This window comes from Phalangium opilio, unplaced genomic scaffold (assembly GCF_054372755.1).
Source record: "Phalangium opilio isolate 3A_F unplaced genomic scaffold, DU_Popi_V2 ptg000003l_1, whole genome shotgun sequence".
Lineage (NCBI taxonomy): Eukaryota > Metazoa > Arthropoda > Arachnida > Opiliones > Phalangiidae > Phalangium > Phalangium opilio.
In genome coordinates, this window is record NW_028324145.1 from 5,234,125 (window position 1) to 5,260,790 (window position 26,666).

At 38.8% G+C, this 26,666-nt stretch overlaps 1 protein-coding gene across 9 annotated transcripts in view; it reads right to left on the reverse strand.

Annotated features, from left to right (window-relative positions):
* The window catches only part of LOC149717266 (IDLSRF-like peptide), a 221,626-nt gene that overhangs the window by 42,856 nt on the left and 152,104 nt on the right, over positions 1-26,666 (reverse strand). The window lies entirely within an intron of this gene.

Below are 26,666 nucleotides of genomic sequence, written 5' to 3' on the forward strand. Positions count from 1 at the left end.
AAGGGTTTATGATCCCGGGAAGAATCATGTTACATAAGTGAAGTATTAAGATAGGATACAGAGTGTCATCCTTCTTCTATTATCCCCTTCTGATATTATAGACCAGAAACCGAGAGAGAAAGCTCTCAACTAGATTAGCGCACCAAAACCTTTTATCTAAGATCAGAAAAAAGTAACATTATAGGTAGGAAATATATATTATACGAAAAAAAATTGTTATTAAGCCACACAACAAAACGTGCCAAGAAAAGTGCGCGCATGATTTGATCAAATCAAGTTCTTTCCTCTTTTTCATGCTTTGAATGACTACAGTTTCTTTGGCAATCAACTTTTATCCCATTATATAGCGAAATATCATTGTGAACGAGCAACTTTTTAAGTCTTTTCACGCCATCCTATTCCCATTGAGAGTTAACTAAAGTTTCTATCCCGTTTTGTTGCGCAGTTCCTTCGGTAAAGGTAAAAGAAAGGGTTAAGATGGAACAAGAGAGAGGGAGGGAGGGAGAGATAGAGAAGAGGAGAATGGTTTAGAACTCCCGGAGCAAACATCACTTTCAATTTGGCCAAATTATCCCGTTCTCGAAAACCCAGACATTTCTCTCTAGCCTAGGTTGACTCTATATAAAAGCTTCAAGACTCAAAGAGTTGGGAAACTAAAAAGAAGCTAAACTTCTGTAGTTCGTAGCTGTAATACACTGGATGAACTTAAAGAATTAGAACTGTTACAATAGAGAGTAGGGGTGACCCTATAACACCAAAAATTTTACCCCCCTTCCTTCCCCCCTTTCAGGGGGGCGGGGGTAAAATTTTTGGTGTTATAGAGTCACCCTTTGCGTAGGGGGGGGGGGATTGGGGGGGGGGAATTGATGACGTCACGTGATGGTGTTGGGGGAAGATGGGGGGGGGGGGAATTGATGACGTCACGTGATGGTGTTGGCGGGAAATTTGAATTTATTTTTAGTGTATTGGTATGACGTCACGGCTAATTTTTTTGATAACGTCACGTGGCTGGTACCTGTAGGGATAGGCTTATGCTATTGTAGGCTTATGCTAAGGTAGGCTTATGCTATAGTGGATCCTGTAAAATTAAGCTTATGCTAGGCTTATGCTATGGTAGATCCTGAAAAGATAGGCTTATGCTAGGTTATTCTAGGCTTATTATTATTAAGAATCGAATTTTAGTCAAAAACCTTTAATGAACACAATCAATTCCAATTAATTCGCGAATGTACGCGTCGTTATTTAAGCAAATGTAGAATAAATTATATAATTGTAGTTTACGCGTCAAGTTTTTGTCACGAACCAAGTTACAAAAATCTTCGAAAATGCTCGAAGGAACTATACACGCCGCTAGGAAATTTTTTACACGGTCGTAATCATTGTGAGACATAGTACCGCGACTTACATAATATTTTTGATATATATCATTCATGCGTTTTACAATAGCTTCGTACATGCATTTAATAACTTCGGCTTGATCATTTAAAAGCTTGAAGTGAAATCTCATAAAACTAAATTTCTCGTTCAGTTTCCCTGCCTCGGCCTTTGTTAGAGTGAATACGCTGCCATCGTCGAATACTATACTCCCCTCCATAACGGTTATTTTTATTTTCAAGTTCAAGTAACGATAATTACCCAGGTCGCCAGTCTCCAAAGCTGAATAGATCTCCGTCCACTCCTCCATAAATTCCTTCAAAACGTCTTCCGAGATTGTGAGAATAATCCCGTCCTTCTTTGTGAGAAGTAAGCTTGGCTCGAATCCATTTACACCGAAAACGGCATAGCAATCAGCCCCAAGTCTAACACGGGCGTTCACGCGGTAATCTATGATCTTGGTGGGCATTCTTACGGCAGGTCCTTACGGTTTAAAAGCTGACGACTGAATGATTTTTATTGCGTGATTTTCTTGAGTGCGTGGTTGATAATTAGCCTGAGGGTATATTGACTGGTGCTTTTCTTTTTTTTTATTGCCCTTTATGGGCTACATACCACCCCCTAAAGTCGCGATGGTTTAGTACCTTAAAGGGGGGGGGCGTAGCTAAACCAGTTGTATTGTTGTCAATGGAATCTGAGTGATTTATGACTCACACAAACGTGTTAAGACATTCCATCGGCTTTTTATTTATACGTAATATTTATACGTAACCATGGTCAGACGGGTCTATGGCCATAAAAAGGGGCAGAACTTGAACAAAAGAATTTATCCCCATCCGTTTTTTATTTTTACTATAAAGACGTGTTTTAATGGGTTTAGGGGTATGGTCGAATCAGTTGTATTGTTATGAATTGAATCTATTTTCGGATTTATTGCTTTGTTAGTCGGTGACTCTTCCTACCACGAAACATTTAATTGTTTCCAGGTGTTTGCCCCTAAGGCATCCTGACAAGTCTCAACATGTTATGTCTTTGTTGCGTTACCCGAAATTAAAGTAATATTTTTAAAATACCAAAATGCAAATTCAACTAGAAATACAGTTACTAGGATGAAAGTAACGGCCAGTATTTTCCCTGGCTTTGAAAGAGCTTCGCGAATTAACGTCTGCTTAGTAACCGCGTCCATTACAATCTAACCTTTCATCCCCTTATTTGGGGATATAAATAGCGTCTGATTTGGTCAGGACCTCATTTGATTGTTAGACACCTCCAGGATAAGATGAATCGAGAAATTACCCGTCTAGAAACGTTTGGCGCATTTGCGAGTACGTTTGTAAAACCGTCAGAACTAGCCCGTCATGGGTTTTACTATTTAAGTTCGGGGACGGACGCTGTTAAATGCCATTTTTGTGACTTAACGCTACGAGGATGGGAACCTAACGACAATGTTTTCGAAGAGCATCAGAAATTCAAGGCAGACTGTCCACTACTTCAAGGATTACCAACAAATAACATACCTATATTCATCCAAAACCCATTGACTAAAGACATGCCGCCAAACAGAAAGTACAGAGATGTCCCTCAAGAAGAGTGGGAGAAAGAAAAAGTCATTCCGCCAACTCAACCCATACCAACAACACTTACTCCGAATGACGATATTGTACTAAGAATTAAACGTGTTAATCTCGAGAAAGCTATAATTGAAATGTTTATTCAAGAACTTTTGCGACATGAAAGTTAGATCCTATTATTGTAATATATTCCATACCTTATTACGTTTCTAAATTATAAAAGAACCAATCAAAAAACTTGAAATGTAACTCGAAATAAATATAATTTTTTCCTTAATTTGTTCTTTGTAATACTATTATACCTACTACAGTCTTGACAAAACCTTTTCAGTGGTGATAGTGTAGGGTGTTACTTAGCTTTTCTCAACACATTTCGTGTTAAAAGTAAAACGTTTTTGAACATTTACATTGCATTGTACACACACGAAACGCGTCATTTAAATTTTCTAAAATCCCATAGGAATACATGTGAAATTGAATAGACCATCTGAACGAAAACAGTCATATACATTACATTTTATCAACACGAAACGCATCATTTGAAAAAAAACATTTCAAATGTTTAAAGCGTTGAAATAAATTCTAACTAAATTTATCAAAATCATTCCTATTTTCAGTCTTGAGAGTTCCTCAAAATTATTTATGGCTTTTAGGGATGGGGGGGGGGGAATGACCTCGGGTCCCTGAGATGCGTGGGAATTTATTTTTCTTTGATTGGGCCACCCCACAGGTTGGTTTATGACCTTGAAAAGGGGGGCGGAACAAAAGCATCTATTCCCTTTGTCTTTCTGGGTCATTTCAAGACTTCTATGGCCTTTAAAAGGGGCTGAACTTGAACAAAAGAATTTATTTTATCAATTCTTTAATTGGACCCCACACCAGGTGCTTTAGTACCTTAAAAGGGGGCGTGGTCGAAACAGTTGTATTGTTATCAATGGAATTTATATTTAGAGTGTTTTATGACTAGCCCAAACGTGTTAAGACATGTTTATGACATTGAGGGGGATCTATTTTTTTTCTAATTGTATCACGAAAGTATAAAAGGGCGGATCAGTCTAGGCTACTTATCAGTTTACTTCTGACCACTGTTGATGCAAGCCAAGAAATCTTCTGCTCCCAAACAAAACTTGTGAGTTATTCCGTGCCCATATCATAGTGCTTTAGTATTTTTAACTTAGTTTTTATACGTGTTTTAGTATTTTAAATTTTTTACAAGTGTTTTAGTATTTTAACTTAGTTTTTTACAAGTATTTTCAATTTAACTTAGTTTTTACAAGTGTTTTAGTATTTTTAACTTAATTTACAAGTGTTTTAGTATTTTTAACTTAGATTACAAGTGTTTTAGTATTTGACTCTAGTATTTTAAATTTTTTACAAGTATTTTAAATTTTTTATAAGTGTTTTAGTATTTTTAACTTAGTTTTTTACAAGTGTTTTAGTATTTTTAACTTAGTTTTTTTACAAGTGTTTTAGTATTTTTAACTTAGTTTTTTACAAGTGTTTTAGTATTTTTAACTTAGTATTTTACAAGTACTTCAATTTTTATAAGTACTTCAATTTTTTATAAGTACTTTAAATTTTTTTAAAAGTACATTACTGTTTTATTGTTTTAGCATTAGTGTTTTAGTATATTTTTGTGTTTTAGTATATTTTTGTGTTTTAGTATTATTATTTAGACCTATTCAGATTTATTATTAGTATTTTGTGGTATTTGTATTTTTAAATTATCGCAATGGCCAACTCTAATGTAGAAATTGAACTCCCTATTGAAGATGATAGTTTTTTAGTCGACTTTCCAGACTCGTTAGAAATAGCCTTTTTAAATGCCGATGACACGTTTATGGCAAACTATTCTACACCCCCGTCTCCCACCCTGTCTAGGGCAAACAATAGCCCTCTTCATCCTTTGTCCCCTCTAGAAGAGGCGTTTCAAAACGACGATGTTTCTTTCTTAGATGGTTATACTACCCCCCCTATAGCTCCATCTCAGAATGAGTCAATGGATGAAGGGGAAGGACAGATAGGGGGTGGGGTTCTTACTCCTCCACCTCCACCCCCATCTCCGCTAGTTGCACCGCCTGGTGTAAACGTACTATCTAGCGGGGTAGTGTCCTTCCCCAATTTTAATCTTGATGGATGGGAAATGGAAGTACAGTTTAACAATAACATCGTTGAATCTGTAAGCGACTTCCTAGAGTACGTTTTGGACGACTGTTTACCCGATGACATGATTGCAATTTCGATGACAAGCATTAATAATCCAGGCATTCAAACCGCGGACTTTAGTTTTAGAAGAAGAGACCAAATAGATATTGGATTTATATTAGAAGTAGTCGCGGATAAGGCGTATAATTCTGAAGGAGGATCCAAGTTTTTTCTCGGTCCTATAGGAATAAACATACAGCGCGTGAGGTTGCCCCAAGGCGCCAAGCGTTGCAAGTCCATTGGTATCTGTACCTTCGAGACTTTTGCCAGGGAGAAAAAATGCATTGTTCAGATCAAGAACAACGATCGGCTATGCCTCCCTTATGCTCTAATTTTTGCTAGAATACATAGGGATCATACAATGTATCCCCTTGACAAAAGCCTCGAGGCAGATTTCAAAACCTTATGTCGTACTGATATTAGGAAAAAAGCAGGAGAGAGGCTTAGGAAGATGGCGGAGGAATTAGCCGTGGCGGCGGAAATACCATTGGACGAATGCGCGGGGGCGGATGCTCTACCAAGATTTCAAGCGTATTTGTCTGATTACCAAATTATAGTTTTTACTGTTAGAGCCAACGTCCCCCACCGTATTTTCGGTGAAGCAAATTTCATTCCCGGTGCCGATGGTAATCCAAAGCCACGGCTATACCTTTTTAACTATCAAAATCATTTTGACGTCATCACTAAACCTAAACCTCTCTTCCATTTTCATTATTTCTGCGAAAGGTGCCTTGTGGGCTATAACCATTTAAACTTGCACGCCTGCAATAAGTATTGTTATTCCTGCCAAAGGGCCGAGGAATGCGAGGGGGGAGAAATTAGATGCGGGACCTGTCATCGCGATTTTAGGGGGCAAGAATGCTTTGACGCCCATAAGGCTAGTGGAAGCAAAACCCTATCAGTCTGTCAAAGGGTTTTTAATTGCCCCCGTTGCGCAAAAACAATAGATATGGGGAAACGCAAGTCACCTCACAATTGCGGTGAAGTCTATTGCGTAATCTGCAATAAATTCAATCCACACCCCCACTATTGTTTCATGCAGGTTACCGACCCTAAAGCCCACCCTGCGGCTAAAAAAGCTAAGACCCATCCTTCGGTTACTATCTTTTATGATCTCGAATGTGTTCAAAACACCCCAGACCCTTCAAACCCTAATGCTTTCCTACACACTCCTATCTTATGTATTTCTCAAAAAATCTGTGATCAATGCATTCTCGAGAAATCCGATCAATTTACTTGCGCCACCTGCGGGCCTCGAGAACGGGTGTTTCTCGGGAATGATCCTGTTCTGGATTTTTTAAATTATCTTCAAGAATTCCACAATTCTCCCAAAATAACCGTTATAGCACATAATGCAAAGGGGTACGATTTACAATTTCTGTACAAAGCCATGTTAGCCATCAAAGCGTGGCGCCCTCAAGTGATAATGACGGGAACGAAGATTATGCAAATTCGATATGAGAATTTGACATTTATAGATAGTTTAAATTTCATCCCATCCCCCTTATCTAGCTTTGTATCTACTTTTGGCTTAGACCCTAGTTTAAATAAGGGACATTTCCCGCACTTGCTCTTCAACTTTGTTCCCGAACACGTGTTTGATCCAAAAGATCCTACGAGTACAAATTATGTCTTGAGGGAAAGCATGCCTCTTTTAGAATCTTACGCGCCAGACAGGCTAACCGAAAAACAACGTTCGGTTTTAATTACATGGTACAACGAGCAAGTTGAAGCCAAAAAAGGTTTCAACTATGTTGAAGAGTTGATACATTATTGCCGTTTGGACGTTAGGATTTTAAGAGAGGGGTGCTTAAAGTACAGGGAGATTTTTGAGAAGATTGCGGACGTTAACCCTTTTAACACTGCCGTGACAATTGCCGGGCTTTGCAACGCCGTTTTCAGGAAGGACCACCTAGCGCCAAATTCAATTGGAATTGTTCCACCTCACGGCTATAGAATGAAAGACCCTCAATCTAAAGTAGCCATCGAGTGGCTGAGGTGGGAAGCCCATAAGCGCGGGGTCATAATTAAGTCGGCTTTTAACGGTTCCGAACCTAAAATTTTGAACATTAAAGTCGACGGGCTTCTAGTAGACGATCTTGGCGCAGATCAAAAGGTCGTCTACCAATTCCAAGGTTGTTTTTGGCACGGGTGTAGAGCCTGTTTCCCGGTAAACAGAGACCTGGTTTTGCACGGTGACGTCACCCAAACTTTACACTCCCGCTATACTGATACTTTGAACTGTAATAAGAGGCTTAGGGAGCTGGGGTATAAGGTAATCGAAATGTGGGAATGCGAATTCCACAAATTGAGGGAGCAAAAGCCCGAAATTAACACCTTTCTATCTTCCATCCATATCCAAATCGACGCGTGGGAACCACTTAATCCCCGTAACGCATTTTTCGGGGGGCGTACTTCCGCTCTTTGTCTTCATCACAAGGTTAAGCCGGGAGAGGAGATTCGATATGTCGACGTCACTAGTCTATATCCATGGTGTAACAAATACGGTAAACTACCTTACGGCCACCCTACGATCTTGACAGACAACTTCCCACCCATTAACGAGATTGAAGGTTTTATTAAACTGGATATCCTGCCCCCTCGTAACCTCTTCCACCCCGTTTTACCCCAAAAGATCGGGGGGAAATTGTGCTTTGCCCTGTGTCAGCTGTGCGCTGAAAACAAATATCAGGGGGATTGCACACATTCCGACGAGGAAAGAGTTATTAGGGGGACGTTTGTGGCGGACGAAGTCCATTTAGCAGTTAGAAAGGGTTACGTGGTTGTTAAAATCCACGAAGCCTGGTCGTACAAAATATCTCAGTACGACCCCTTAACTAAATCAGGCGGGCTTTTTAACAATTACGTCAACTGCTTTCTGAAGCTAAAACAGGAAAGTAGCGGCTGGCCTTCTGACGTAGTAACCCAAGCGCAGAAAGATCAATACGTAGCCGAGTACTACGAAAAGGAAGGGGTAAAACTTGATCATAGCTGTATCGAGAAGAACGCTGGAAAGCGTACCATCGCCAAACTGTGTTTGAATTCGTTTTGGGGCAAATTTGGTGAGAGGACTCGCCTTGACAAGGTAGAAGTCTTTGATGATCCACAGAAGTTCTTTAACTTGTTCTATGACCCAGCAATTGAGGTCAAGACGTTGATACCAGTTAGCGACGACATTTGCGTTGCTAAGTGGTGTTATATCAACGAGATTGACCCAATTAATAAAAATGTCAGTGTTCCGATCGCGGCGTACACCACGGCCATAGCTCGGATTAAGCTTTATTCCTACTTAGACCGCTTGGGTGAGTCTGTTTTATATACAGACACTGATTCGATACTGTACGTTTACACACCAGGGGGCGTAGAAATCGAAACTGGGAATTTCCTCGGTGAAATGACCAATGAGCTTGAAAAGTACGGACCCCAGGCCTACATCGAAGAATATGCGAGTGGTGGATGTAAGAACTACGCATACCGAGTTGTGAACCCTGATACCGGATCGACAGCCGTCGAGATGAAGGTTAAGGGGTTCCGACTTAACCATACCACCAAAGATTTGGTTAACATGGATAGGTTAATGGGGCTTATAGGCATTTACGAACCGCCGGCGGAACCAATCCAAGTACCAATCCCCAAGCAAATACGCCGAAAGGCTGATCACACTGTTATAAGTGTCGACCAGTCCAAGGTTTACAGAACTGTGGTGGATAAGGTCAGATTGATTGAAGATTTCCGCACGCTACCTTACGGTTATCGAGTTTGAGCACATTCGACAGTATCTGTTTCTGTGAGGGGTCTCTTCTTTTTTTATTTATTTATTTATTTATTTATTTATTTATTTATTTATCTAGTCAGTCCCGGTGATATTTATTTATATATTTATTTATCTAGTCGGCATGTATATAAAGTCTAGCCATATTGTTTTTTTTATCAATATTATCAATTAGTCATTTTCGTCTCGGTGAAATGTCCTGTGATTAACTAATTTTTTCGTCAATGCTTCCTTAAATATCCCATGTATTTTCGAAATTGCAATTGTTCATTTTCGTGTCGATCTCTTCTATATATATATATATATATATACAAACACTTTACAATCTTTATCTCATTAGTTCGTTGAAAGTCAAAGTGTAAGGTCATGTATCCTTTCTACCATCCTTTTAACATGGTGATAGCAGGCCCGTCTCAAAGCGGGAAAACTCAATTAGTTTTAAAAATATTAGAGAACAGGGAAGCCATGTTTGCCCCTAATATAAGCGAAATACATTGGTTCTACGGTGAATGGCAACCTTTTTTCGAAAGTTTGAGAAAATTTGTGGTTTTCAAACAAGGTATGCCAGATTTATCAGAATATACCGGCGGTAAGCCTTGCCTTTTAATCATTGATGACTTGATGACCGAGAACAAAGGAGAAGTTGGTTCTCTTTTTACCAAGGGAACGCATCATCGCAACTTGAGTGTAATTTATATCGTCCAAAACGTATTCCATCGATCCAAAGACTCTAGAGATGTTTCTTTGAACGCTCATTATCTTATTCTTATGAAATCCCCTAGAGACAAATTGCAAAGTTCAATAATAGCTAGACAAATGTTTGCCGATAAATGGCGTTTCGCTGTCGACGCCTACCGTGACGCTACTAGTTTACCTTTCGGATATTTATTATTCGATCTACACCAAAGATGCCCCGAGAATCATAGACTTAGGACAGGAATATTTCCCGACAACCCTTGCGAAGTTTACATCCCCAAATAATTATAATAGTAGATGGGTGTTTAGCCATCTCTTCATTTAGTCACTATGCCTTATGCCGTTCGGTCACAAAGAAATTTGCTCTCCGTTATTGCCAAATCCCCTCGAAAACAACGTAGAATCATTTTACGTAACGCCAAGAAGCCCTTAATTGACGCAATCGCAGAGTGTGTTGAAAATACTTTACACGGTAACGTTAAATTAAATAAAAGTCAAAAAGCTAGATTAGCTAGGCATTCAGCAAAACTTAGAAAAATTGCTAATAAGAGAATATCTTGGAAAACAAAACGTGATATACTAGTTCAGGAGGGCGGTAGTTTCTTTTCTTTCCTTTTCCCTCTCGTTTCCTCAATTATCGGAGCCATAACCGGAGGTAGTCAGTAAAAAATGCAGTACGCTCAGAAAATGGTCCTTATCCCTAGCTCTACCTTTAAAAACGACCCGTTCCCACACCCCCAACAACAAGTAGTTTCGGAATTGGACAATGAGATGAATGTTATTTTAGCTCGTAAAGATTTAGACGAAGCTTCAAAATGGCGCTTATACGAACAGACTGTACAGAGATATAATAATTTACATAATATCGCTAGGCAACCTATACCTACGGCCCCCCAACCGACCTCCAACTATTATAACTTGGCTTGGTTAGACGATATCCCCCTTAAATATATAGGGCATGTACAAAGTATCGTTGATCAGTTGTCCACTACCCCTGAAAAGCTTAGGTGGACAGATAGTGGGGAAGTTATAGTTAATGATGCAATAATACCCGGCTCGAATATTAGAGATATAGCTTTAGAATTTGTCAAGCCTTCCTCTAACAAAGACCCAAAACCTAGAGGTTTTTACGCATTTACAAACCTACTTTCTAGTTTTTCCCCTCTAACTTCGTATACAATACCCCAACAAATTAAAATCAAAAGAACTAGAGCTCCTAAAGTTAGTGTCAAGGTAGCAGCTAAAAAACTTAAATCTGAGAATAGTCTTGAGGCAGCAGCTAAAAAACTTAAATCTGAGAAAAGTCTTAAGACAGCAGCTAAAAAACTTAAATCTGAGAAAAGTCTTAAGACAGCAGCTAAAAAACTTAAAACTGAGTCTCCGAGATGGGCAGCGTACGTAAAATCTCCAAAATTTTAGAAGGTATCTACTTTAACCCTTCCCACCCTGCCAGTTTCGGAGGTGCTGAAAAATTATATTTAGCAGTAAAATTAAAGGGGATTAGTAAGAAACAAGTACTAGATTGGTTAAAGGGAAAAGACGCGTACACTTTACATAAGAGAGTTTTTAGAAAGTTTAAAAGAAACAAGGTGGTTGTAACTAACATAGGAGATCAATATCAGGCGGATTTGAACGATATGCGTTCTTTGAGTCAGTACAACGACGGGTACAAATACATATTAACCGTAATAGATTGCTTTAGCAGAAGAGCCTGGGCCGTACCTTTAAAATCCAAAAGCGGTGTTGAAACGGTTGAGGCTTTTAAGTCTGTCTTTAGAGAGAGGGTTCCTAGGAAATTACAAACGGATAAGGGTACCGAATTTAGAAATTCCCAATTACAAGGATACTTGAAGGAGAAAGGGGTTATATTTTTTACAACTGAGAATGACGATATAAAAGCGTGTATGGTAGAAAGATTAAATCAAACTTTAAAGTCACGCATGTACAGGTATTTTACAGAAAAGAATACCAATAGATATATAGATGTTTTAGATGATCTGGTAAATGCTTACAATAACTCGGTGCATTCCGCGATAAAAATGACTCCTTTGGAAGTTACGGGCACCAATGTCCTTCAGGTTTTTAAAAATGTATACGGAAAGTACTTTAGCGAAAAGAATGTTTACGGGAAAAAATTAAAGGTGGGCGAATACGTCCGAGTAAGTAGAAATAAGATGATTTTTGAAAAAGGGTACGAGCGAACTTACACAATAGAGGTTTTTAAAATAGTGGGGAAAATTGACAGACGCCCTCCTGTATTCAAACTAGAAGATTTAAACGGGGAACCAATAAAGGGGGTGTTTTACGGGATGGAACTTCAGTCGGTAGCTAGACCCGAGACGTACAAGATCGAGAAAGTAATTCGTAAGCGGACTAGGAGAGGACAAAAGGAGCTCTTTGTAAAGTGGCTAGGCTATCCCCCCTTCTATGAATTCTTGGATTCCGGCTAAAGATGCAGTCTCCCTTTTACCTAACGCTACCGAGCAACGCTAGCATGAAAATTTATGACAACAACAAGACGTCTTCGTACACTACCAAGTTGCCCCAGGCTATAGAGCTGATCGGGGATGACTGGGAGGTTGCTCTTGTAGAAGTTTTGTACCCAATGTCCTTTTTTAACATACCCAATGAGGAAGGTCACGTGCAGGTGGTCTCGCATGAAAATAAAAAAGGTCGGGACGGAAAATCACAGCCTATTGTTAAAGCCGAGGCCTTTATAGTTCCCGGGGGTTATTACAAATCATTAGAAGCCCTACTTAAACAAATAGCTTCAGGGTTAAACGGCTTTCAATACGGTTCAAAGTTTAAATTTGATTCGGATCCCCTCTCTGATTACATTTCTTTAACTATTCAACCTAACGGTATCTTGGCTCTTTCTCCCACTTTGAAAAGGATATTAGGATATAAAACCCCAAAAGGCCAAAGTACGTCTTTCTCTTGCCCTTCAGATAAAACCAGCCAATCGTATAGAAGCTCTGTTCCCGCTAATTTAAATTATTATATTCCCGACCAATTGTTTATTTATTCCGATATAGTAGCTAATGAATTTATAGGCGATACGGTAGCCCCGCTACTTCGTATAGTAGGCGTAGACAGCGAAAAACCTCACGGTTCGACTATAACTAAATCATTTAACTCTCCCCATTACGTTAAAGTTGCTAAACGTTACTTTGATACTATAGACATTGATATAAGGAATAGTTTAGGCCAAGCCGCGTCATTCGAGTTTGGAACGTCGACCTGTAAACTACACTTTAGACCATGCCAAAACCCCAAACATTAGAGTCTCGTTGCGAGTATAGGAGGTATTATTTAGATCAGGTAGGGGGTGGAGGGGTGTCAAAAGTATTTGTCGGGACACCACACCAAAAAGGACACGGAATAGGAAGCGCCCTGAAAGGGTTATTTAGATGGGCACGCCCCTTATTAATTAGAGGTGCAAAGTATCTGGCACCTAGAGCCATTAGTACGGGACAAAAGATTCTTGGTGACGTAATGCAAGGTCAGAATGTGAAAAGTGCAGCGAAAAAGAGATTGCAGGAAACTTATGAGAACATGACTGCTGCTCAGCAAGGTTCAGGATTAAAGATAAAGAGACGCAAAGTTAAACGCCTGTCAGTTTATCACCGTCATTCAAAGCAGACGCCACGCGATATATTTAGCTCCTGAAAAAATCATGTTTTCTCTCCAAGCTCTTAAGAGTGAATTGGACATTTTTGCCCCTGTGCCGATTCAAACTAGTGTCGAACATGCTCAAGGTGTATGGGCCAAACCCTTGGCGGCCATTGGTGATAGCTCTACCCTCGAATACCTCATCTCGGGCAATGGAGATAACTACATCGATGTAGCCCACACCATGCATTACAACAAAGTCAAAATCACCAACGAAGATGGAAGTGATCTTCCTGATGCCGCCGTGGTAGCTTTCGTGAACAATGCTGGCCACGCATTGTGGAGAACTTGCGATGTTTTCTTGAACAATACCCGAGTTTCTTCAGCCGCTCAAAACTACGCCTTCACTTCTTTTATCGAAACTGTCTCAAATTACGGCCCCGCGGCTAAAAAATCTCACCTCATGATGGCCGGATGGGAAAAGGACGAAGCCGGAAAGTTCGACGACTTTTCAAATAAAGGTTTCGTCGCCCGAATGGCTAAAACTGCTAAATCGGCCGTGATTGAATTTTTTACACCAGTGTTTAGTGACGTGTTTAATATTCCCGAATATCTCTTAAACGGTGTGGACCTTAAAGTCGTGTTTACTCGCAACAAGGACGAGTTTGCCTTAATGTGCCAAGAAACAGCCACTCTCAAAAACTGTAAAGTCAAGATACTAGACGCAGCACTAGCGGTACGTAAAGTTAAGCTCAGTCCTAAAATATTGTTAGCGCATGAAGCCGCGCTTAATAACGGTACTGCCAAATATAATTTTACGCGCACCGAACTTAAAACTAAAACTATCTCTACCGGAAGTAGCACCGAGAGTTTTAACAATATATATCTAGGCCCTCAGCCTAATCGCGTCATTATTGGAATAGTTTCCAACGCGGCGTTCAAGGGCAGTTACGCTCTGAATCCCTTTAACTTTAAAACTTGGGATTTAAATTTTTTGTCTCTGTACCTCGATAACGAACAAATACCCTCGAAACCGTTGACTCCTGATTTCGGTAAAAACTTGTATATACAAGCTTATCAAACATTGTTCGCGGGCACGGGTATTCATTATAAAGACGACGGTAACGATATTACTCCCGACGAGTTTGCCAACGGGTTAACCCTCTACGCTTTTGATCTGACACCGGACCTATCTGCTAGCGAAACAAACCACTGGAACCCCGTTAAGCAAGGACAATTAAGATTGGACATGGGATTCGCTAAACCTTTGCCCGAAGCCGCAGTCTGCATTGTATACGCCGAATTTCAAAGCATGATTCAAATCGATAAAAATAGAAACGTAATTGTAGATTATTAAAAATGTCAGCAACCACCACCGTAGACTTGATTCTCGCTTTATCAGATACGCCCAACTTTTTGGGTGTTTTCGCGTCAAATAGGTTACCTAAGGTTACCAGATATCCCGCATCGTTAATTATAAATTTAGATCAGCACTATGAAAAGGGGTCTCACTGGGTATCGGTCTTTATAGACGGAGCCCGTGTAGGCTATTATTTCGATAGCTACGGTTTGCCACCATTTCTGCCTAGTATAAGAAGATTTTTATCTTTAAACTGCAGAAAATGGACTTTTGGTAAGCGACACCTTCAGAGGTTAGAAAGTAGCGTATGCGGGCAGTATAGCGCCCTCTATCTTATTCATAGAAGTAAGAAGAAAAGTACGAAAGCTTTCCTAAAAGCTTTTACCGCAAATCGAAAAATTAACGATATGAAAATTGCTAAACAATTTCAAAATCATATCCGACGACTAAAAAAGTGTAAAAGGAGCCTATTAACAAACCGTGTGGTTGCCTGGTGGTAATGCGTCCAGCTCTCTGTTGTTTCAACAACATTTGAGTTTCCATTCCAGGGTTCGACTTCCTACCAACGGCGCTTTATTAGTCCGGTATAGAAAAAAAAAACATCTTCAGATACGGCTTGAATCAAGTTTAAGGAGGAGGTTTTTTAAATATTTAACTAATTTATTATTAATTTAACTTAATTATGTATGTTATTATCACGCTAATTAAATGTTTTTGACTAAAAAATCCGATTCGTAATAATAATAAGCCTAGAATAACCTAGCATAAGCCTATCTTTTCAGGATCTACCATAGCATAAGCCTAGCATAAGCTTAATTTTACAGGATCCACTATAGCATAAGCCTACCTTAGCATAAGCCTACAATAGCATAAGCCTATCCCTAAAGGTACCAGCCACGTGACGTCATCAAAAAAAAAATTAGCCGTGACGTCGTCAAGAAAACCACCACCAGGTGGCTCAACAATTCAAATTTCCCGCCAACACCATCACGTGACGTCATCAATTCCCCCCCCTCATCCCCCCCACCAACACCATCACGTGACGTCATCAATCCCCCCCCAATCCCCCCCCCTACGCAAAGGGTGACTCTATAACACCAAAAATTTTACCCCCGCCCCCCTGAAAGGGGGGAAGGAAGGGGGGAAAAATTTTTGGTGTTATAGGGTCACCCCTACTCTCTTACAATGACTGTAGTTTAATTTTGACCTATATTTTTATTTAAACATTCAGTATTGTCCGTCAGCACGTCACTTTAACAACCTATATTTTACCAATTATCAACATAATTTTACGTTTTTACCCATTACCTGCCATTATTAATCAATGATAAACCGATTGTTTACCCAATACCAACCGATTATTAACAAATCTTTTCGGTAAGTTAACTTTTAACCCATTAATCGGTAAAAATCGGTAAATTAAGCTTGAACCGATATATCGGTCACCGATACCGATATCATATCCGTTTGTGCCTATCACTAGTCAGTCAATAAGGTCAATAGGTCAAAGTTAAGGCAACTTGACGTACTTATGCGATCCTTCTTTGGCACTTAGAAAATAGGTGCTGGTCAAGGTTTGAGTTTAAGGTATAACGTTCGCATTTGCATATTAAAGGGCGTGGATATCCGTTTTCACTCGCGTACATTTTTCCTTTAATTTAGTTTAATAATTGTCCCAGGGAATAAAATTATCGTTAACCTTTATGGCTTTTTATAATTAAAGTTTAATTCTTACGTAAGGGTGTTAACGGGAAAACACATTTTCCCCACAATTTTCGTTAAGTAATGTAAGTGTTCACTGCATCAAAACTAGACCTTAATTCAGGCGATAGATTCAATCACCATTAACTATTTATTTTGTTTCCGTTTTATTCAAGTCAAACCTTTTGACATGCGCGATCAAAGGGTTTCAGGTGAAAAATCGAATACTTCGCACAGACACTTGATAAAAACCTAGACCCTTCCAGATAGTCAGTCTACAATCAATATTTGTTGACTTTCAAACAAAGCCGCTCTATTCAAGTTAAAAATACAAACTAGAAATCAGGCTAAGCCTTTGCTTGCTTCACAATTACCTTTCAGTACTAGAGACCAGGGAGGAAAGAGGAAAGATGGAGTGGCATGATGATGGGCGACCTGCGGTAATGCAGGCGATTGTTAAACGCTGCCACATATCGCCATTGTATTTGTATGATAACTAGAGTCTATTTTTAAGACACAGGGAGCGTAATGTACAACCCTACCTAAACGCTGAGGATGCTGGAAGGACTTCGTTGCCGTAGGTGGGGGTACAAAGGCAACGTTATAGACGCGGGGATTACCACTCCATTCCTCTATCCTTCAAGTAAATACTAAAAAATAAATGCCTGCGCATGCGGTATGAAGACTAAGCTTAAGAATAAGTCGTAACTTTAGGCCTTGGCTAATATAAGTTACACTAAAGGTACGGCGTACAGTTAGAACTCCAGTATGTGGCTAGACTCTTTGAAATAAAGACGTATACAACACTCTCTTCGCACCCTGGGTCCCGAGGGTCCATACATACCAAATGGATTCCTGGTAAAGGCCCAAAAGGGAAATGGATAGCATTAACTGTACATTACAAGAACCAGGACATAAACCATGCAATTCATTCGCGAGGCTATTGTTAATAAAGTTTAAGGCACGGCGGACGAATTTCTATTACTAAAAACACCAGTCCATTACACGGCTCTCCACAGCGAGGGTTTTCATTACGCTTATCAAGAAGCTCACTAACCCTAACCTTAAAATAACGATGAGGAATTAGGCTTAACAGTCTAGCTACTTACTACAGAAACCATGGCTATAAAAGATAGTTAAAAAAGGCCTAATTAGGTACACTAACACCTCTTTTGAAAAGATATAACATTTCTATTATAGAAAGTAGTTAGTAACACACTTCGAAAAGTTTAAGCCTTGGCCGAAGGGTTGACGTTACAATAGTTCTATTGACGGCTTGTTTGTCTGGACCATGGCCATTAAAGCTATACGAAGCAATCTAAAATCCCCCTTTCTGCGATATACGTTATTGAGAGAGCCCTAAGCCCTTTTCCTCGAGGAGGTAAGATAGGTTAGTCCCTTTGCTAAGCCACGTATGGGCTTTCAGGGTTTTATATCTAAGTCATCGTTTCAAGATATGGTAGTCCTGAAAACGTAGAGGGGGAACTTGGCAATAAATTCAATGGAAAATTAATAGCGGAATTGGGTCAAAATACTGCATTATTCGGAGACGAAAATACATCAATTTCAAAACTGTATAATAACACAGCACAGAAAACTTCATATTCTACCGTATTTATTGAATTTTGTAGCGAGTTTTTGTAAAAAGACTCCATTATCGATAAATAAATAGATAACTGATTGAAACTTTTGAGATTCATCTCTGACATTGTTAATTGTGTTTATGGTTCTACCGAGGACCTTCATATCTAATGCATTATGGGGTTTAATAACTAAAACCTATTACAATAAAATAATTTAGATTATTTAGGCCAAAAACCAAGCTAAAACTGCATCCTATATACAGGCTGTGTTCTTTGAGTCAAACTCTGTGGAAAATGTCAAAGATCATGATGTGGTCTACTACAATGCTTAAATATGGACTTACAAAACATTGGCTCCTAGGCTACATGTCCGTGAGACGACCCCGAAGAGTGGGCATATTGGACAATACCTCTAAACATAGATGACACTTGAATTAGCTTTATTTTACCAGCGTACCCACAAATAAATAAATATTGCAGATCCCATGTTTTTTGATGACACTTTGGACTCCATTTGACGCAAAAAAAGCCCTTTAAATGATGGCAGACTTATCAGAAACATCCTGTACATATTGGTACACCCAGTTTTAGTATAAATTATGGAAGGCCATAATAGTTGGCCATTTTTAGATGATTTAGACCTAAACGTTAAGGCTCGTATAAAACATTAAATGCACTTGTTTACGAAGCTTACACGTGAAACTTTGAAAACATATGCTAGCGAGACCGAAACAGAAACACCCGAAGGACTATAGCCTACATCAACAAAATATCCAAACTTTTCCCATGAAATTTACTAAGCATATACGACTAAATTTACAATTCCCGCCTATAAAATGCTTACAGGGCTTATTTGGTAAAATATATACGATTTGGAGAGTGAAAATATTTCAAATAAACACACTTTCTTATGCGGTTTGAATTCGGAAAAATAAATAATCTATAAGATCTCGCAAGGACTCTCGAGTATTTTTCCCAAATTCCGTTTTTGTAAAAAAAAAAAAAATACTTCAGTCTAAAAACGCGACAAAAAGAAATTCCAAGACGAAAGAGAGAGAGCGAGCTCTTGAAAACCAGCAGCTTCGATTACGTTAAATATTCATGAATTTTTCCTTCGCGGGTCTCGAGTATAGGATACATGAATTTATTTGAATCTTACTACGAATACGTAATTTCTGTTTACAATTTATATCCTGACTGACAATTCAACGCCCAGCCCAAACCACTTCACTTAGAAGGTAGAAATTTTGCAGGAACATTACTCTTAAGCAGTACGCGAGCTATAAGAAATATTTTTCCAATCCGCCACCATCTTGAAAATGGCGGCCAAAAATGTAAAATAAACCTTCTTCGTTCGCGCGTTTCAACCAATTTCACTAATATTTTGTACATTTGTTCCCTAGATGTGCTTAAGGACTTCGAATAATGGGGCCCCGCAAACTAATAAAAATGTACCGGCGGGTGGGTTTTAATGGCAAGTTTTTGGTTTCGATTTCCCCTCCGCCATCTTTTAAAATGACGGCCGGAGTACTAATAAAAATAACTCTCCCGATGGGTTTGCCGCTATAGTGAGAGTTGTAACTGAATCTAATTCAATCCATAACAAGATTGGTTATGCAATCAATATTCACGGGAAAGTTTATAAATTCTCGTGCCTTATTGGTTGCAGAATGCTTTCCCACAAAGACTTAGCATTTCAGTCGCGTGCTTATAATAAAAATGCGCCAAATTTATCGAAAAAAGAAAGAGAGAAAAACCATAAGCCATTGGAAAGATCGAACTTAAAGGAATTCCGATCTTTATTTCTATTCTTACCATGCACCTCGGTCTTCTGAAAAATGCACTTGGGTCTAAGTTAACTTTATACAACCAAAAATGTATTACATTTAAAAAATATTCACTGTCAAAAACGTAAGGTTTGTATCAATATAACTAGACGAATAAAGCCATATATTGCATCATGTATGCAGGGTGTATCAGAAAGGGTTGGTAGGACCGAAATACAATTGAGATTTTGAGTCGAAAATGTAACTTCTACGATAAGAGACACCGATTACAATTTATGATTAGAGTGTTTTAGGGATGACCCCTTAAATTTAAGTAAGAAACTGAACATACAATGATTTCTAATTTAATTAAGGGGTCATCCGTAAAACACTAGAATCATCATAACTTAAAAACGGTAGCTCTTAAGGCAAAATTTCATAGAAGTTACATTTTCGACTCCAAATCACCCATAGTACCTACCCACTGTACTTCGATCGACCCACCATTTCCGTAACACCCTGTATACGTAAAATTCTATAAATATCATAACTAGATTATACGTGATATTTGAACTGTACAGTGTATATAAATAAATCAAATATATAAGCCTTTGTATGCTGGAAAAATCGTAATCGTGCAATGGTGTTTTCAAAGGCCTACAGCAAGAAGCGATATCTAGTTTACTAGAGAGGAGTTATAAGATGCCTCAGTATTCGCGCGCCATAGTCCCAGCCCCCCTTTCAAAATACAACGGGGGACGTAAAAGGAGGCCGGGCTAATTTCGCTTCTCCTCAGTCGGAAAATACGTAATTTTCGTCATTCGCGTCGCACTGACATGACTTTCTAAGAACCAATGAGATGCTGGTTGTAATTTAGAGGCGGGGATTAACTCCGGACCTACGTTTGGACAGGAGAGAAGCTAGAAATGTGGCGAATTTATACCTTCTCCCTAATAAACTAGATATCGCTTCTTGCCTACAGTGAATACCCGCGGTTATGTATATTTTTGAACATTTTCCTATAGCATTTCTCGTTTCCTTTAAGTGTTTCCATTTACCTAAATCTCACTCATTCATTTTCAGTAAAAAGAAGAACATATTTCACCTTCTTTTCAAATAAGGGATAGTATACAAAGAAATACTCAAATTTAAATATCGATTTATCTCTTCTAACAATTCACTTACCCTTATTTAAATACAATGTTTCTCAGAGAGATTCCTCAAAGAATGTGTGTTCAAAACCGATCAAGATAAGTGAAAGGAATTCATTTTCTCGTTTTTAATAGAAATTGCATTTAAAAGAAAGATTCAGCCAACATAACATTACAACTTCAAAATATAAAGAGAAAATATTAATAAAAATAAATGATCTCTTATTACAATATAATTTGCATTTAATTAGTCTTAAAAACTAGGACTACTGCGCCGCCATTGTTATGGGCGTCTGCTAGCCAGAACCCCTTACCATTACAAAATTGGATGAACCAATGCCGTGCGGCTTCTGGCTAGCAGACACCTCTAACCATGGCGAGGCAGTAATCGGCGTTTTTAAGACCAAATAAATGGTAATTAATTTCAAATAAGATACAATTTTTTACCTCCTATTTTTAGAAAAAAATGCCGTTCTTTTAAGATACAATGTTTCTCAGACAGATTCCAAGAAGAATGTATTTCAAAACCAATAAAGGAAATCATTTTCAGGTTTTTATTACAAAAAGCATTTAATTAACGAGATTGAAACCAAGTATCAATCTACAATATTAAAGAAGATACAGGAGTGTGTGCTACACCTTAAACCTCTGACGTTTTGCTGGTCAAGGAAGGTCAATTACATTTAACACATCGCATTACGTCATGATCTACTTTACAGTAAGGCCTAACGCATATATGCTCCAGCAAGAAAATGAAAAATAAATTAAATTGTCCATATCTTCTGTAATATTCTAGATATGCCAATATGCTTCATCCAATAAAAAAGAACAGTTTTTTACCATGGTCTCCGCCTTTAATCATTTACAATGTATTGTGGTTAATCAAGGTTAGGACTGTTCACGAGCCGAGCTGAGCGAGCTTTTTAAAAGCTCGGCTCGGCTCGAGTCAAAAAAACGGCGGCTCGGCTCGACTCGAGCCGAGCTGGGTCTTGGCTCGGCTCTAGCTCGGCTCGGCTCGAAAATGATCGAGCCGAGCCGAGCTGGCTCGATTAATATACGCATGTTTAAAAAAATTGCTACTATCAACGTCAAACTTGAGAACGACTATAAATGCCATCTCATGTTTAGTAATGTAGTGGTTCAGTAAAATCCACTCGGTAAAATATGCTCAAGGTTAGAGACGATAGATTTTTCCCACGCTTTGTTTTATGTAAAAATACATCGGAAAGCTATTGGAGGAGAGAATAAAGACAAAAAAGAAAGCACTATATTAGTGACCAAGCTCGCGAGCCGGCTCGCGAGTCGGCTCGGCTCGATGCCTGTCGGCTCGGCTCGGCTCGACCATAAAAAAGCTCGCTCGTTAATTAATCGAGCCGCAAAAGTGGCGGCTCGGCTCGGCTCGCTCGTCACGAGCCCGAGCTGGCTCGAGCTCGTGAACAGTCCTAATCAAGGTATATTTCTCCTTACACAAGATAAAAAAAAACACCCCAAAGAATCGAACTATATCGACAGGAAACTGTCACGCGAGTCTGGCGCCAGCCATTTCACCATTTCAAGAATGAGATTCATTTTATCAAAGTACAAAAGGAGAAAGAGAAAAAAAGGTTTCCATGGCGAGTTGCCAACGAAAAAGGGTACCCAACCATAAATGTTTGACACTTGTTGTATATAGGGGAAAAATGGTCACACTGTTGCACTCTAACCTCTCTGGAATAAAAGAAAAAAAAATCGACCAAGGATCACGTGATCCTATCTAAGCGCCAGAAAGACTTATTTGGCATTGGTTTGTCCAGGGACGAGTAGAGAAGGAGAAGAATTGTACGCGCTTTTTTAGACTGACACCCGTGAATCTTAACTCCTACAACGGGAGAAAGAGAGACCTTGGTTTTGGCTTATCACGTGGCATCAGCGTTCCCGCCAAACTCGCACTACGAACTGCCCTCTCGTGAGAATCTTGATAAGTAAAAAAATAAGGTCCTTTGGCTGAAATTGCGCAATCAGTACGAGACTTTTATTGAAAATATACATTTTGAGTTGGAGAGAGGGCGCTAAATAGTAATTCAATATACAAGAAAGAAGCAACTGAACCCCCTTTTCTCCCATTGTAAGAGTCTATGCTCTCGAAATAGTACATTTTGTGTTGGAGAGAGGGTGCTAAATAGTTACTCAACGTACAAACAGTAGCCCACGTGACAACAAGGAACCAAATGAACCGCCTTCTCCCACTCCAGGAGTCTAGGCTCTCGAAATAGTACATTTTGTGTTGGAGAGAGGGCACTAAATAGTAACTCAGTATACAAACCGTACCCCACGTGACAAGAAAGAACCCCCTTTTCTCCCGCTGTGGGATTAGTTTAGGCTAGTTCACCCAAAATTCGACTCCTTTTCTACTCCTCGCTGGTTTGTCCAACGAAAACGAATCTGTTTTAAACGCACCTCTGATATAATGATACGCCTCGCGCCGAAAAAAGCTCTCAGCGTAGAAAAATCTCATTTACTGACGCGAAAGGATGGGGGATATGAATGGAAGATGCTGGAAGATGAAGGTAGAAAAAGAAAGAAACAAAAGACCATTTGCGAATTCTCTCTCTCTCAGTCTCCACTCCGATTCCTTTTTGCTGGCAACTCTTATGGGGATTCTGGAATTAGGGGGTTTTTCGTAATCGTCGGTGGTGTTTCCGAACAAACTCGCCCCATAAACGATCGGTATAAAAGATCACCGTTCGAAGTAAGTTTAGGTCTACAAATTCACTACAAGAAATGGGCTACGGTTTAAACTATCTCCTAATAATGTCTACCGCTCCTCGGGAATAAGGAAGGAAAAATATAATGGAACCCTTATGTCCTGTACTCTCGAAAGCCCTTATAAGCTCAAAATTGACAACTAGGCCCGCGGGTGTCGTAAAGAGAAGCAAGAAGCAACCGTCATCTTGATTAAATTATCAAGAGTTTGTTCTTGCGTCATGAATGAATGAAGGTAAAGGAAGATAAAAGAAAGGTCCACGTGACTCTGGAATGTAGCCTAAATGTAGCCTAAACGTATACGTTTTCAAAAACATGTTTACAACTTAAAAATTCGAAAATATGAATTTGAAGTTGTACGCAATTTCTAACGTTATTGTTGTTACTAATCATGGTTGGCAAACTAAACGATGCTGCATTAGCGTTACTAAAGACAGAAGGTTCACACTAGAATGTAGCCTAAGGTATAAGGCTTCAAAAACATGTTTACAACTGAAACATTTCATAATGTTAATTTGAAGTTGTAGACGCTTTTTCTAACGTTATTGTTGATACTAATCATGTTTCGGAAATTGAACGATGCCTTAGACAGAAGATTCACACTAGAATGTAGTTTAATTTAGTTTTCAAAAACATGTTTACAACTGAAACATTTCATAATGTTAATTTGAAGTTATTTCTAACGTTATATTTGTTACTAATCATGGTTTGCAAACTAAACCATGCCTTAGCGTTACTAAAGACAGTTAGTCCGGTTAGTCTGGGTTTTCTTATTAGCAATTTTAGACGTTTCTTCGAACAAAATGAAAAACAAAAATGTAGAATAACCATTTACTTTCTAAAAAAGAAGTAATAAAACTTCAGGTATTATGATGCAACCAATAAGGATGTTTATCCAAGCAATAACTTTACTAAATGACGTGATTTCATGGATACTGCGCTTGGCAACTAATAGATATGGAAATTCAAAACGTTACCCATGGAGATTTAATAAAGGGTTCGAAGCAAAAGCGGGTTTTATTGCTTTTTTCACCATAGTTTCTTCATTATAAAAATGATATTATTGATAAATTCTTCCCTTTGAAAAATAAAAAGTATGGATCGGTATTTTATAGATGAGTTATATTTACCAGAGAAACTACCATTAATTGTCGATTAAATGTTTTTGGAAAAAAATTACTTTTGTCGATAATTAATAGTAATTAAGCATACAGTAACAAATCTATTCCCAGGGATTGCGAGCCTTTAAATACCAAACAAACATGTCAAGAATACTTGCGCAATTTTACCAAGGTAATGTAAGTTTAAATTACTGTGGCAAATTGCGGTGTTTGTTAAATTATTAGTGCAATTTACGGTTGGTAAATTGCCGTGTCAGTCTCACATTGCTAATAAATAAAAAAATAAACAAACTAACTATCTTCAGTCTTTACATTTTATCATTTAACTATAGGAGATTTCCAAGACAATAGGGTTAACCTATCCCATGAAACAGATGACCTTTAAGGTGAGTTAGTTCAAGTGGTTTTTTATGTTTGTTATTGCGAAAGCCCTAAATCATGCCTTCAAAGCAAGTCACAACGTCATCGTTCACCTAATTTCGAAACCATCCCCTATGATCTTGAACAACTGTTCCAATTGGGTTAAAAATCGGCGTACAGATGAAAGGACACTAATACGCTCTAAAATTGAGAGCGTGTCCCTCCCCCTGCAAAAATATCTATAGCACGCTCGACGTGCCGGTTAATTCAGATCTTGATTATCAAAACCTGAATAAATTATAATAGTGGGAGCTATAGCCGAGACCGCCGCGGCTACTGTTACAGCAGCGTAACCCCCTCCAACCCAAAAGCGTATGTTGTAGGATATATACTAGAAAAGGAGAAGGTTCACTCGCGCTCTACTAATGAAGATAACGCAGCTTGAAATCCCCAAAGAAGCGTCAGGAACAGGGAAAACAGAATGGCGAGAAACAACCTGAAGAATCATCATTCACCACAACGACGTTAAAGGGAGGTTCAACAGCGAAAATAAAATAGACTTATTTGATTATACTGCTAAAAATACAACCCAAGCGCGTAGGAAAGGAGCGCGCTTTTAAGGGCCGAGATCCAATAAAAGCGGTTCTAGGCGACCTGAAAAAAACGAACACATCTCTAGGCGTGGGCGACAGTGCCGAAATCGGAGCTGGGGTTTAGTTCAACTTTTTAGGCTAACTGAAAGTCACGCAACTTCGGGTTCCAATTCAACTTCTATAGAAAACCGAAGTGTCCCTAACTCTTCGATCTCAGTTCGCCAATCTTGTAAGGTTTTTAACTAGCCTATAGGACCCCTCGTTTCTCATTAAGAGTGCTGAGAGTCCCAAATTTAATTAAGAGTGATATAAAAACAAAGAAATCTGTATTATACACTTCAATTAGCTTAGAACCCCTTAAAAACTGTCGTTTATTATTAGTTTCACGCTCTGTTTTCAATTCTTCTAGCATATGTTTTTTCTTGGATCATGGCCTTCAAGATTTTGTATTCCCTATGGCGAGAAGGCTTCAATTCGTTAAATTTTAAGGTGGATTTCTCTTACGTCACTACCAAAGACTTCTTTTTTCCTCCCCCATTTTTAAAAATGAATGAATGTTTTACTTGGTTGGCTTTACCAAGGGATAGTGAAATAAATAAAGATCACTTGATTGTCCTTTTTCACTCTCCCTTTAAAGGTCGTTTACAGAAGGCGCGTGGATGGTGCTGGACACCAGGGGAAAGCTGGTGGTGGCAAAGGATAATTCTAACCTACGCATCTACTACCTACATCTTTTATTATATACCACCGGTTCAAACATGAATGCGTTAATTCCTCCAGAAAATAATGAACTAAAAACGACCGAGAAGCGGTGCTCATATCTATACATATTGTTATTTGTTATAGATTGGTATGTTTTAGTCTGGTAAAGAATTAATATCTAGGTATAGTAATAGACTTCAAAACGCGTTGGTAAAGAATAACTAACAAATACAAATATAATTAAACAGTGCAGAGAGAGGGGGTAACAACCACAGAGGAGACAACAATAAGTTTCAGCTTTAAAATTGCGTTCCTTACATTACTAACCAAAAGTGACCACATAAACATTGGCAATAT